Source organism: Puntigrus tetrazona, chromosome 14 (genome assembly GCF_018831695.1).
Source record: "Puntigrus tetrazona isolate hp1 chromosome 14, ASM1883169v1, whole genome shotgun sequence".
NCBI lineage: Eukaryota > Metazoa > Chordata > Actinopteri > Cypriniformes > Cyprinidae > Puntigrus > Puntigrus tetrazona.
This window is the reverse complement of record NC_056712.1, coordinates 2,278,328-2,290,566: the sequence shown is the minus strand read 5'-3', so window position 1 is coordinate 2,290,566 and position 12,239 is coordinate 2,278,328. Positions and strand designations below refer to the sequence as shown.

The following is a 12,239-nucleotide window of genomic DNA, read 5'->3' as shown; positions in this document are numbered from 1 at the left end:
TAGTGTCCTACAGAAGGTTTTATTTACTTTTTTCATATGTAAATATATTTTCATATTTCATATGTTTTCCCATATGCTCTTTTTATTTATTAAATGTAAATTTGTTCTCAAAAAACGCACAATTTCATTAAAATACACCTGATCTTTATTATTTTGAACTGAATAACTCTACACACTGATACACATTTTTAAATTCAATTTTAAATTAAATTTTTAAATTTTAAATTCCTTTCAGGTTAAATAGCATCTATGCGATCAAGTCAACGATATCGCTGATAATTACTTAAAATGTATTATCATTTGTCTGCTAATAAAAACACATTGAGTGCCCTCAACCATTTTAAGATGAAATATTAAAAATGCAGAATAAACAAACACGGTTCAATGATCAGTATTATTTATTTATTTATTTATAAACACACACATAAATGTGACCGCTCTAAGACCTCACTTGTTTTCCCCTCTGAAGTGACTAGGGGCCCTGCTACGTTTGGCAGCGTGAGGCAATGATCTGTAAGTGTAACAGATGAAAGGACCAGCACTCGTGTGCACATTAACCTTTGGACCGCTGTTCGACTCCCTGCGCAGTACTCGTAAACCGGGGTTCTTCTTTTGAGAACAAAGCTTTGAAACACTGGCCCCCAGAAGTTCCTGAGCACACTTGAGCTGATTTTGCAGGAAATGAAAGAGCATGTACAGTAGGGGACTGATTAGATATACAAGACCTGTGAGGACTAACTGTTGAGCTCTGAATGACCCCCCCGTAAAAATATATAAATAATTACATGCATGAATAAATCACGACAATGCATTTCATCTGTGATTTGCGAAGAGGGCAGGTGCAATTTTATTTAAATAAATGATTTAAATTATACAATTATTACAATTTAAATGACTTACTTACTAATAAATATGTTCTTTCAGAGTGTTTCTTGATGCCTACTGAAAACGTCAATGCTTTTAAACATGACATATCATTTCAATTAAGTAAGTATTATACTGGCATGTAGAAAGTGGCATACTGTTCATAGTGCTCCAAGTTACTGAAGACTTTGGTCCTAAGGTGGCCAACAAAAGAGACAGTAAAGCAAAACCCTTTATTTTATTTAATTTTGTTCCCCTTTTACACTAAATGTAAATAGCACACTATTTCGGTAGACACACTAACTCAGCTCACCAACTTGTGAGTGGACTAGTCAACGTTACAAAAGACAGTTGACTGTTGTCAGCTCCAGTGGTGCAGATGGTAAAACATGTGTTGTACTCAATTTGACGTGATCTACCAGAATTAGAATCTGCCTTTTGGTAAACTGTTTTTTTAAAATCGCATTAGAAAAGCATTTGTTTTGCATAAACATCAAAAAGTTAAAAATCGGGTAGGTTAAAGGTATGTATAGAAATTGAAAGGCTTTATTAAAATGTACATTCAATAAGTTATTATGGCATATTGTTTTTTAAAGTACTATAATACTGGAGTTAAGATAATTGCCACTATTTGAAATAAGTAGTACAGATAGCAGAATCCTGCTATTTTAACATGTATATTCTTTCTTTCTTTCTTTCTTTCTTTCTTTCTTTCTTTCTTTCTTTCTTTCTTTCTTTCTTTATTTCTTTCTTTCTCATTGGTTATAGTTGTGACACTCAGTGAGATGAATGTACATCCATTCATTCATTCATAAATGCATTACTGCTTTTTGTTGTTGTTGTAAATACCATTTTCATATTGTTGCTTCATAAACTTGGGTACATTCTGTTTTTGTCACATTTTTTCTATGAATTAATACTTTAAAACAGCAGTTATGATCCACTAAGACAGCTTCATTTTATATTGTTGTGTGTTACTGATTATATATGTTTCTTTGCTTCCTCTCAATCTTATCTTTAAATCTGTTTGGACAAACTTTTTCCACCATTAACTTTCATACCAAGATCATTACCTTCTGATGTGAAGTTATTCGTACCTTCATTTAACTTGTCAGACAGTCTATATCACTTCAATACACAACATCAGCAGGAAGACACTTTTCATTTATTTCACTCCAGACTCTTGAATCCTCACTTGAACCCTCTGTGAACTAGCTAATGATGTATAATTTCAAATTTGAACGCACACGGTGACTGAAATAATGATTTTCAAACACAGAAAGTATTGCCTGCATATTTCACTGAGCTCTTAATAACGCTGAGATATCTGATGTCTCCGAGTAAATATTTCCCAGAACATCTTGGTTTTGTTCGGATGTTATATGTTTTTTCGTATTAAACTGCATCGTATTACATTTGTGTAAGTACATCGGCCTATGCTCTGATTACTCAATTTCCCATTGCAACTGAATAAATCACGCAACAACTGGCACAGAAAACTTTGTTTGTAAATGAACAAACTGGAATAAACCTAGTGGTCTGCGGTCATGAAGGATAAGCTGCAAAGCCATTATCGTTTTTCCCCTTCAATATCCTTGCAAATTTCCATAAGCCTCTAATAATGAAAGAAAAACTTGGAGGCTCTCTCCTCCGTGGCTCTTTGATCAAAGGGAATGTATATTAGATGAGACACTCCAGTTAGCATTAATGGAATTCATTTCAAGTGTTTATTCATAACAACTTCCCTTTGTCTCTGCTGTGGTGTTGTAGACATTTGATAATGGAACTTCCGCATTAAAACTGGGAAAATTATGTTCAATTGTGGTGACGTGGCATAGATGCTGAAATTATTTTTTACCCTCACGTCGAAACCTGAATGCTGTTCTATGAATACATGTTCTATGAATGAACAAAGTAAAAAAAATAATAATACATACAATATATATACAGGTCGTACAGAATTCCATTTTTGGCAAAGCTATCCCATTATTTGCAAATGTTCAAGTTTTTATAAATGAGTTTCTACCTGATACATTTCTTATTCCGTTCACATACGCACTGTGAGGCTTGGTGTAATTACTTTCCTATCATGGTGTTTTGAGGCTAAAGGGGCCTGTAATAGCAAATGAAGCATCTTCAGTTTTGCACGTCCAACAGCAGTGAGGAGGATTTGGAGAGCAAACAGTGAGAGAATCTTGACTGGAGTTTGAAATAGGTTTGGATGACTGGAATCAGCCAGCAGATGCTCTTCATCAGTAGTGCTTATTATAGCCAGCTGAGACCAGGAGCTCCACTGAAGACACTGTTAACATTTTGACATACGGTAACCGTAGCCACAAGAAATGAAAACCACAGATAATTAACGAGGAAAAAGTACAAATAATAAATTAAAATAGATACATATTGATGCATTTGTGATGCAGTATAAATATGTTGCATGAAAAATAAAAAAACTCAATTACTGATGACTATAAACTAAATTAACTTACACGTAAACCACAATTAACTCACTTGTAAATCTTAAGTCAGTTCACATTTTGTTTAGTTCTGACAGCTGCAATTAAATTCTTGCTTCTTCTTCATAATGCTAAAAAATATTTAAAAATAGTCTAGGTGTCACATCTCTGGACTCTTTTGTTATTGTTTTTGTCTCATGCCGTGTGCTCTGTGTGCCCTGCCTTTAGTTCGTGTTAATTGTATTATTGTCTGCAGCCGTGTCTCGTTAGTTTAGTCAATTACGTTGTATATTTAAGTCCTGTGTGTTTTTCTTCAGTTTGTCCGATTGTCGAGGTTACTTGGTTTATGTCCTGTCTGCTTGCCTGTAATTATTATTATTTTGCCCGTCTGGAATTAAATCTGTTTAAGTTTAGCTTACGTGTACGTTTTCTCGCGAAAGCGTGATCGTGACACTAGGTCTAGGTTTTTTTTTACATATTACTGTATGCTGTATTTATCATTTATCTTTTTATTTATTTATTTGATTGATCGACTGATTGAATACTTCACAATAATCATATGTTTAAAATCGGATGAGCCTCTGTACGCTTTAACAGTGCGTTAACGATATATCAAGTTATATGTAACAATATAATTGATTTTCCTAGTGCAGAAGTGGAGGCTGCACTGAATTACAAGGTCCTGTTTTGTTGTTTGCTCAGCCTCACTGTCATTAATTGATTGACTGAACGGGGCTTTAAATATCCAGAAAGGAAAACCACCTGCTGCCGGCCAGAGCCTCTGTCTTTCAATCTAATTAAAACCCCACTCCAAAAAATCTAGAGTATCGCTTCCTTCCCAATTTGCTGCAGTGTATACACACTTTTATTCCTTAAATATCCCCCAGACAAAAGCTTGCGAGCCCCATGGATCAAACTGAAATCGACCTCCTTTAGAAGAGGTAATAAAAGCCGGAGATATCATAGCATGTCATCCTACCTGGTCCAGAGCGTCACGTGGGGTGCGTTCGCTTCAGCGTGCCAGACACTGCTCACTTGGAACCCAAGATGATGCTGCATTGATAATGGGGCCAACACCCTAAGAATGGAAAACATGCAAACATGACATGGAGTTATTCAGTGTCAGGTCTCTCAACCTCAGATGCAATGCCCTGGAGATATGTGATTACAGTGTGTGTCGCTCGACTCCAATTAGTATATTGGGTGAACAAGGGACAAGAATGAAAGCCTAAATAATTTAATCACCGGATGTCTGCTTCAACTTTGTGTTCTCAGAACGTCACAACAGACCGCTTTTGTTCATACGGTAATTGGCGACTGACGGAGAAAGATGATGTTTACAGTCTGTGGCTTTTAATTGTTTAGGCTGACCAGGTTTTTGTGTGTAATTTTCTGTGTAACATGATGACATATGTGTCCTATTCTTAACCGTATCTGTGATAAACCCCGCTTTAGGTGATCCCGGAGTAACAAAAAACACAGATGCTACAATTTTCAAAAATCCGCCCATTGCTCAAAGCAAAATGCACAAAGGAACTATTTATATGCTCTTTATACTTAGGCCTGGGACACCGCAATTACAAATAAGCAAGTGTGCGTTTCCCAAAAGCATCGTAAGCTCCACAATTACAAATAAGTAAGTGAATGTTTCCCAAAAGCATTGTAAACCAACTGTAGTCGTTACAAGTTACATAATTTAACAATTCGGTGTTTCCCAAAACCGCAGTTGTAATGAGCGTTTGGAAACAGCATCACAAAGTTGTGTAGTTGAATTGCAGTTGACAACTTGTGGTTTATTAATTGACAGAAAGTAAAATATGCAAGCTAACACGTAGTATAATCTATATATTTCATTTAGAAATACACACACACACACAATTACATCAAACTTCTTGAAATAAAACAACAGAGAACAGATGTGAAAGTATTGGTGAAAGTATTTCTCAGATAAAAGTAGTGTTCAGACAACGTTATATATAGCAATAACCTGAAATGAATCTGTTCCGGGAACATTTTAGGTTGCAGAAGTTATTGCTCCACCTGTGTGACGTCAATAAACACCGATATCGATGATCCAAGATGGCACAAATGGCCCATGTGTGGCCAAAGTTATTACAGTTTTGGGAAAAAAAAAACAATACAAGCCAAAATTATATTGTTATATGGGAAATTGAATGTCAAAACAGTAAAGGATCTTGGTGCTCTTATAATACTTATCAGTAGTCTTAAAACATCTCTCGGCCAATCAATTTTGACTGGGAAACAAACCATAGAAACCAATTTCCTATACACCGCTTGGACAGTTTTGTGTTTCTCATTTTACACCGTGTCCAAATTAGCAATGCACCACACAATAACAGCCTTTCAGAGATGTTTTTTTTTTAAAACAACATAACCCCAACTACTGTAGTATGATAAATTATTCAAGGAATTAACTTTTGCTAGTGATGAATGTTTTCTTAAATTGTACTAGCTTTGCCACACATCTGGTTCAATAATATAAAACAATAATAGATTTTAACATGTACATTTCCCTGTTGTATAATAAAAATAAAATTAGTTTTTATCATAATTTCTCATAACTTAGTTTCATATAGAGGTCGACCAATTGATAAATTTTGCATATTAACTGGCACCGACAGTTGATTGTTGGAACTATCGGCTATAATCTGTGGTTTTCTGGGTTGCTGGGGCCTGGGGGCTACATATGCACAGATTTGATCTTACTCTTTCCAATATGAGTCCCTTTGTTACATTACAGGGTTAATCCAAGCCCACAAAAATAAATAAAATAAAATAAATGTCATTAATAACTTACCCCCATTAGTGAAAATTAATTTTATTTGTTTTATTTGCATACAAAAGGTATTCTTGTCACTTCATAACATTACAGATGTTTGCTGCTGGCGCCATTGAAACCAACGTTTGGCATTAGCATGAGTGACCAAAGGTTTGGCTATAGCAGCCCAGCCATGTATATTGATCCTTTGGAGCTCCCGACAGACAATTTTGGTGGAAACAGGAGAGTTGAGGTGCACGTTTAATTCTGCAGTTGGGCAGCTGTGGTTTTATGTATTTTGGATACAATCCAGGTTAGCACCCAGACATCCCTTTCAGACAGCTTCCTCTTGTGTCCACAGTTACTCCTGTTGGATGTGGTTCGTCCTTCTTGGCGGTATGCTGACATTACCGTGGATACCGTGGCTCTTGATACATAAAACAACTTGGTCGCATAAAAATATGTTCTTCTGTGCACTTTTAGTTTTTATGTTTTGCTGCAATTTCAAAGGGAAATGTAGCTAAAAAGCAGGTCCATAAGTGATCCCTGGTACATTTTTATTACTTTGATATAGGTATGTATTGTGGAGGTTCAGAATCGAAATTCTTGGGGCTGTTGCTGTAAGTTAACGCTCTGTCGTGTTTGAAATATGCACTGCACCAAATCCAACCCCAAACCTACCCGGTAGCGTTAATTAAAGCAAAAATTTGCTTTGAAGTCATAGCATAATATTCTTTAGTGATATGTTAAATAAAGTCTCTTTCAGCACGGATCGTTCAATCAATGAGTTGTTGAACTGTTACTGTAATGTTAACTTCTCGGTCAAACACTTACTTGTGTGCTTGTTTGTGCATTCAGCTAGTTTGGTCGTAATATCACAAGTTCACTCTTCATTATGATGAAAATTGGGCATAAAAGGCAGCGACAGCACAATCCAGTGTAGAAACTCCGACACGTAAAGACTGGGAAATTGTTTATATTACAGGATGAGGCTGTTTGTTTTGTTTTGTTTTTTTAACCCACATTTTAAAGCAGCCTAACCTTGGGTGTTATCAGCATCAAATAAGACGCCACCTGCCTTAGTTTCCCATTTGTTCAGACCATATTAGAGTGTAAAAAGCAATTTCTTTATGCTATTGTTGATGACTTTCAGAGCTGCATTTTGATATTGTGCTTGAGGAACGAGACATAGATGAATGCCAGCTATGGGCCGAATGTAAATCAGTAGAGTAGTCAAGCTCTCTGCTGCATTTCAATGCACTGGGGAGCTATTAGGAATTACCCACAGAGCCCCCTTTTCTTTTTTTTCAGCTCAGTTCTGTGTGTGGCTCTGAGGCCAGTCCTTTGCTGCGTGTCCTTTTAACTGTAATGAAGGAAGGCACGGTTTGGCATTAGCTGAGCACTTTAGTTGCAGTACACACACTGGGTCCCTGGTGATTTCTGAGTCACAGCAAAAGCAGGTTGGAGTCATGTGAAGACCGATCAGTGTGAGTCATGATGATGGGAAACAGAGAAGGAACTGCGGCCTGGAAGCTCGTCATGAAGGTAATGGTGCTGCCACGTGTCAGGGGAACTTACTAGTCCAACTGTCTCACTCGCTTTTGCCTCAGGGAGGTACAAAACCTTCTGCTCATAATGGAATTACTCCCAAAAGTCCTATTGCGCAGATGTATTAATAGTTGATTCACTGTTCCATTCATGAATATCAATTACGATCCCGTGAGCCCCAGGGTGAGTTTTAATGTCCAAATAAGAAGAAATGAAATCACAAATATGCAAAAAAATATGAATATAAAAAATGACTACTGCAAAAGAGACAATGTCATACAACTTGTGTACGACATCAAAGCTGGAATGAGCTGTTTAGAGGACACTGAGGAGGGGTCCAGAACAGCCATTTTTCATTTCTCCATTTATTTAACATCGTGGCAACAGTCACTGGCATACATTCAAGTGCTGTTCGTCTATCTGTATCAATTCTCCATCTGTGTGGCTTGTTTCCAAGTGTCAGGGCACCGCGGACCTCTCTGCAGTCAGAGGTCCCGTGGCACTGGCCCCACTGGCGCAGTCTCTAATCTGTCCTTGCACGGACAGCAGCGACTGCATTAATCAAATGTTTAATTTCAGAGTGCTTTAAAATCTGATAGTAATCTGATTATAAGATGTGAAAGAGCAGTTATATGCACGGGCCGCATATCAAACTAATTATTGTTATTATCTTTAACAATAAGTGGTGGATGAAGTACTGCATTTGAGTAAAGTCTATAGTTAAGTTATTTTACTTTATGGGATATTGATTATTTTATCTATTTATTTAACCATTCGTAATTCATAAACCATGATTATTTTTTTATTCTTTAACAATACAGACTGTGTCAAAGCACTTAACAGTATCAAATTGAAGAAATAAAGACATTTAATTATTATTATTATTATTATTATTATTATTAATATGTTTAAAGAAATAGAAATGAAATAGAATAAAATTGGAATAAAAATACTGTAATATTTTTACATTCATGCATAATTTTACTTATTTATTTCATTTAAATAATTGCATTTGTTATCCTTTGATGTCCGCCGAATTTCTATTCAGTCTCCAGTGTCACATGACACTTTAATCGTTCAAATATGCTAATTTGCTACTTTCCAATCAATGCTGAAAATGGGGGTTTAATTTTCATGAAAACGTTCATACTTTTTTTCTATAGGATTCTTTTGATGAATATAAAAAATGTGTTTCATTGAAATAGTAAAGTTCCTTTAATATTAAAAATGCCTTTGCTGTGATTCTTTTGCAGTATAACGCATTCCTTAAATAGTCTGTTAGTCTGCATTTTCAGAACTAATTCAACAGGTTCATCAAAAAGAATAATTATTTGCTCAAGGACTTGACATTATATTATTAAAAAAAAAAAGCATCAACATTAACATACTTTTTAACTTGTTCTTACTTAGCAACGTGGCTTATACATAACACTAACATTTGGTATCACACGTCTATGCACCATCATTTTGTTATGCTACCGCCAGTGTTTTTGTTCGAGGGGATTTGGCAATATTGAAGTTGAAATATTTTGAAGTACCCTTCTCAAATATTAAGGATACTCCCATAATGCATTTCTAAAGGGTCATGATGAAATCCACAGCTTTCTGTGCTCTTTTAACAGGCATGCCACAGAGATTATTGGATTGTGCTGAATTCTGAGTGACTGACAGGAGTTTATTCTTGGGGTGCAGGTCTGTCATGTTGCTGTCTGCCTGGCATGGGTACAGGGCTAACTGGAGTATTTGCTCAGGGCCGATTTCCGCTGTGCAGCTTATGCTGATTGGATGATTGTGCTAAAACCAAAGGACGACTGCCAAGAGACATAAATACCCTCTGAGATAACAGCCAAGAGTGATGAAATACAGCGGGGATGTTTGATAATGCTTTTATAGACTTAACTTTCGGGTGATGGATTTATCAAATGCTACATCTCGAGTTCTAGTTGTGAATGCTGATTGGTCATCTATTCATCTTGGGTTCTTTTAATGAATATTTCCGTCCTCGCTATAAATGTGAAGCTTATAAATTTTTCAGCGTTAAAATACTTTCTCCTGTGCTGTGCTAATATGCGGAGACAAATATGAATTATCCATTAGCGCGCTGATCCCCCAGTCTCTGTTGTCTTATCAAAACATTGCTCTGTTTATTTGCGCATAATAATACAGTCGAAGTCGCGATGTGAGTTTTGGGGAACGATTTTCAGTTTCATCCGAGCGATGGCAAATGGACTGTGTGTTCAGAAAACCTAAAAAAAAAATCATTCTTTTTTTTATTGAATTCTACTTCTGTTACCCTGTGGTTTATGTACAGTTGAACTGTCCGTGGCCGCGTCTTAAATGTATACTAATGTTAACATTTAAAATTACACGTTTCATACAGACCATGGCACTATAAGGCGGGGGATATCGCACGGCAGTTGAATTCACGAGGATCATGAAAAAGTCAATAAAATTAATGGAAAGGGAGGTGAATAGTCATTCAGCTATATACCACTGTGAAAATTACTAAGAGAGCAGAATAAAGTCTGTGGCCCGAGTCAATGAAATAGCTGAGGAGAGCAATTGTACCTTGGGGGTGTCTCCTGCCACCCCTGCTCTCCATCACAGCGGTTTAGATAATAGTATTCCCTGCTTAAACATACAGCACATCTGTTTTAAGCTAAAGGCCGTCAGTGCTGCTCACAGAAAATGTGCAGATAAACTTGAAACGCATGTAGGATGACAAAAAATAAATAAATCAAATGTGACACTTGTAATCAGGTCAGTGGGGGGCATAAGCATATATATAATTGATTGATATGTATTGAATGATGGCCCCCCACTGACCTGGTAACAGAGATAAATGCCCCACTGTAGAGGAGTCAATCACAGATATGGGGTTCGGGATGGTAAAACTGGACAAATCTGGTTTAGATGTGTCAAATGCCCTTTCTCTGTGATTTAATTTCATGTTTTATTATTTTTGAGAACAATGACCATGACATTTGATCTGACAAACATAAATCAGCCAGATAATAACAATATATATGTTTTTAAGCTAGTAATAATAAGAATAGTTATAATATATACATATATATATATATATATATATATATATATATATATATATATATATATATATATATATATATATATATTAAATACAGTAAGTCAGGGTGTTATAAGAGATTATATATAAAAAATAATAATAATAAAAAAAAAAAAAAAAAAAAAAAAATATATATATATATATATATATATATATATATATATATATATATATATATATATATATATATATATTTATTTATTTTTATATATAATCTCTTATATCACCCTGACTTACTGTATTGTATAGAGTAAAAAATAAAATATTAAATGTATTGTTTTATTAATTCAAGAAAGCTATTAGCTGCATGGAAAGCTAAACTCACTTTTAGCGTGTTCTATTCCTTTTGAGTCTTGAATGTGAGTCACTATCGACTGCTATTCTCTGGGAAATTGCAACTCTGACATTTATTAGAATTTCTTCTTTTGTTGTCTGCAGAAGCAAAGAAAAGCCGTATTGATTTGGAACATCACAACACAAGCTGAAAAAAAAAAAAAGAACATTCCAGAATTTACATTTTTTGGGGTGAGCTATCCCTTTAAGGCAGGATATGACACAAAACTCAAAGGAAAAAACGAACACGGCAGCAGTTCAAATAAAGCCAAAAACAGCAAACAATGAGGCGTTAATTTGCATGATTTATTCATGCCAGAGTCCAGCGTTCAGCACGACAGAAATTAGCCCTGAATTAATAGATCCAGACACAATATGAGTGTCTTGTCATTGACCCAGATATATTTTGTCCTAAACCACTTTAATGAAAAGCAAAGGACCTGCAGTGGAAGCAGTATGGTATCAGTTTCTAACAGCGAGGTGTGCTGTCTAAGTGTGTCTTTCTGCCTAATGGACACTGAACGGAGATATTGTCTCGTCGGTGTTATCATGCTGTTTATAAATGTACTCATGTATGTGCCTGGTGCCAGACGATGGGCGGTTCAGGGTGTTCTGCACGAGCCTCCAGGTCTGTAATTACAGTACATTGTTGTCAAGTATCTGAGAGGAGTAATTTCAGAAACTCTTATAGAAGAGGAAATTGACCTGCCTTTTCATTATCTCATGCGTAATTATGTTCTGCCTTTCTACAGTTTTATCCACTGTATTGCCGTTGGTTAATGCAATATACTCTTTGTGAATGCAGCAACTTTGATTCATGATCTGGCACTCGTATGCTCAGTAAATGCGATTCTTGGCGATGGCTGTGAATTTGTGTTCTTGCAACTATGCACTTGGTGTTTCATTAATCGCACCTGACTGCTGCTATCGTTATAATACTCACAGCAGAAAATATGCATGTATTTATATCTACATTAGGTAATTTTTTGTGCACTTTAATGCCCTATACGCTGGAAGAAAAAAAATTGATAAAAAAAAAAATAAATAATATATATATATATATATATATATATATATATATATATATATATATATATATATATATATATATATATATATTATTTATTAAACCATCACCTTGTTTTTTTGTTCCACTTTTGTTCCCCTTTTC

The 12,239-nt window shown here is 35.5% G+C and overlaps 1 long non-coding RNA gene across 1 annotated transcript in view; it reads right to left on the bottom strand.

Moving 5' to 3' along the window:
- Positions 1-443: 443 nt before the first annotated feature.
- LOC122357368 overlaps positions 444-12,239 on the bottom strand; it is a 78,503-nt gene continuing 66,707 nt past the window's right edge. The window contains exons 4-5 of the long non-coding RNA XR_006252461.1: positions 4,300-4,398; positions 444-3,166 (exon numbers count right to left, since the gene is read on the bottom strand). This is a non-coding gene — a long non-coding RNA (uncharacterized LOC122357368). The remainder of the gene's footprint in view (positions 3,167-4,299; positions 4,399-12,239) is intronic.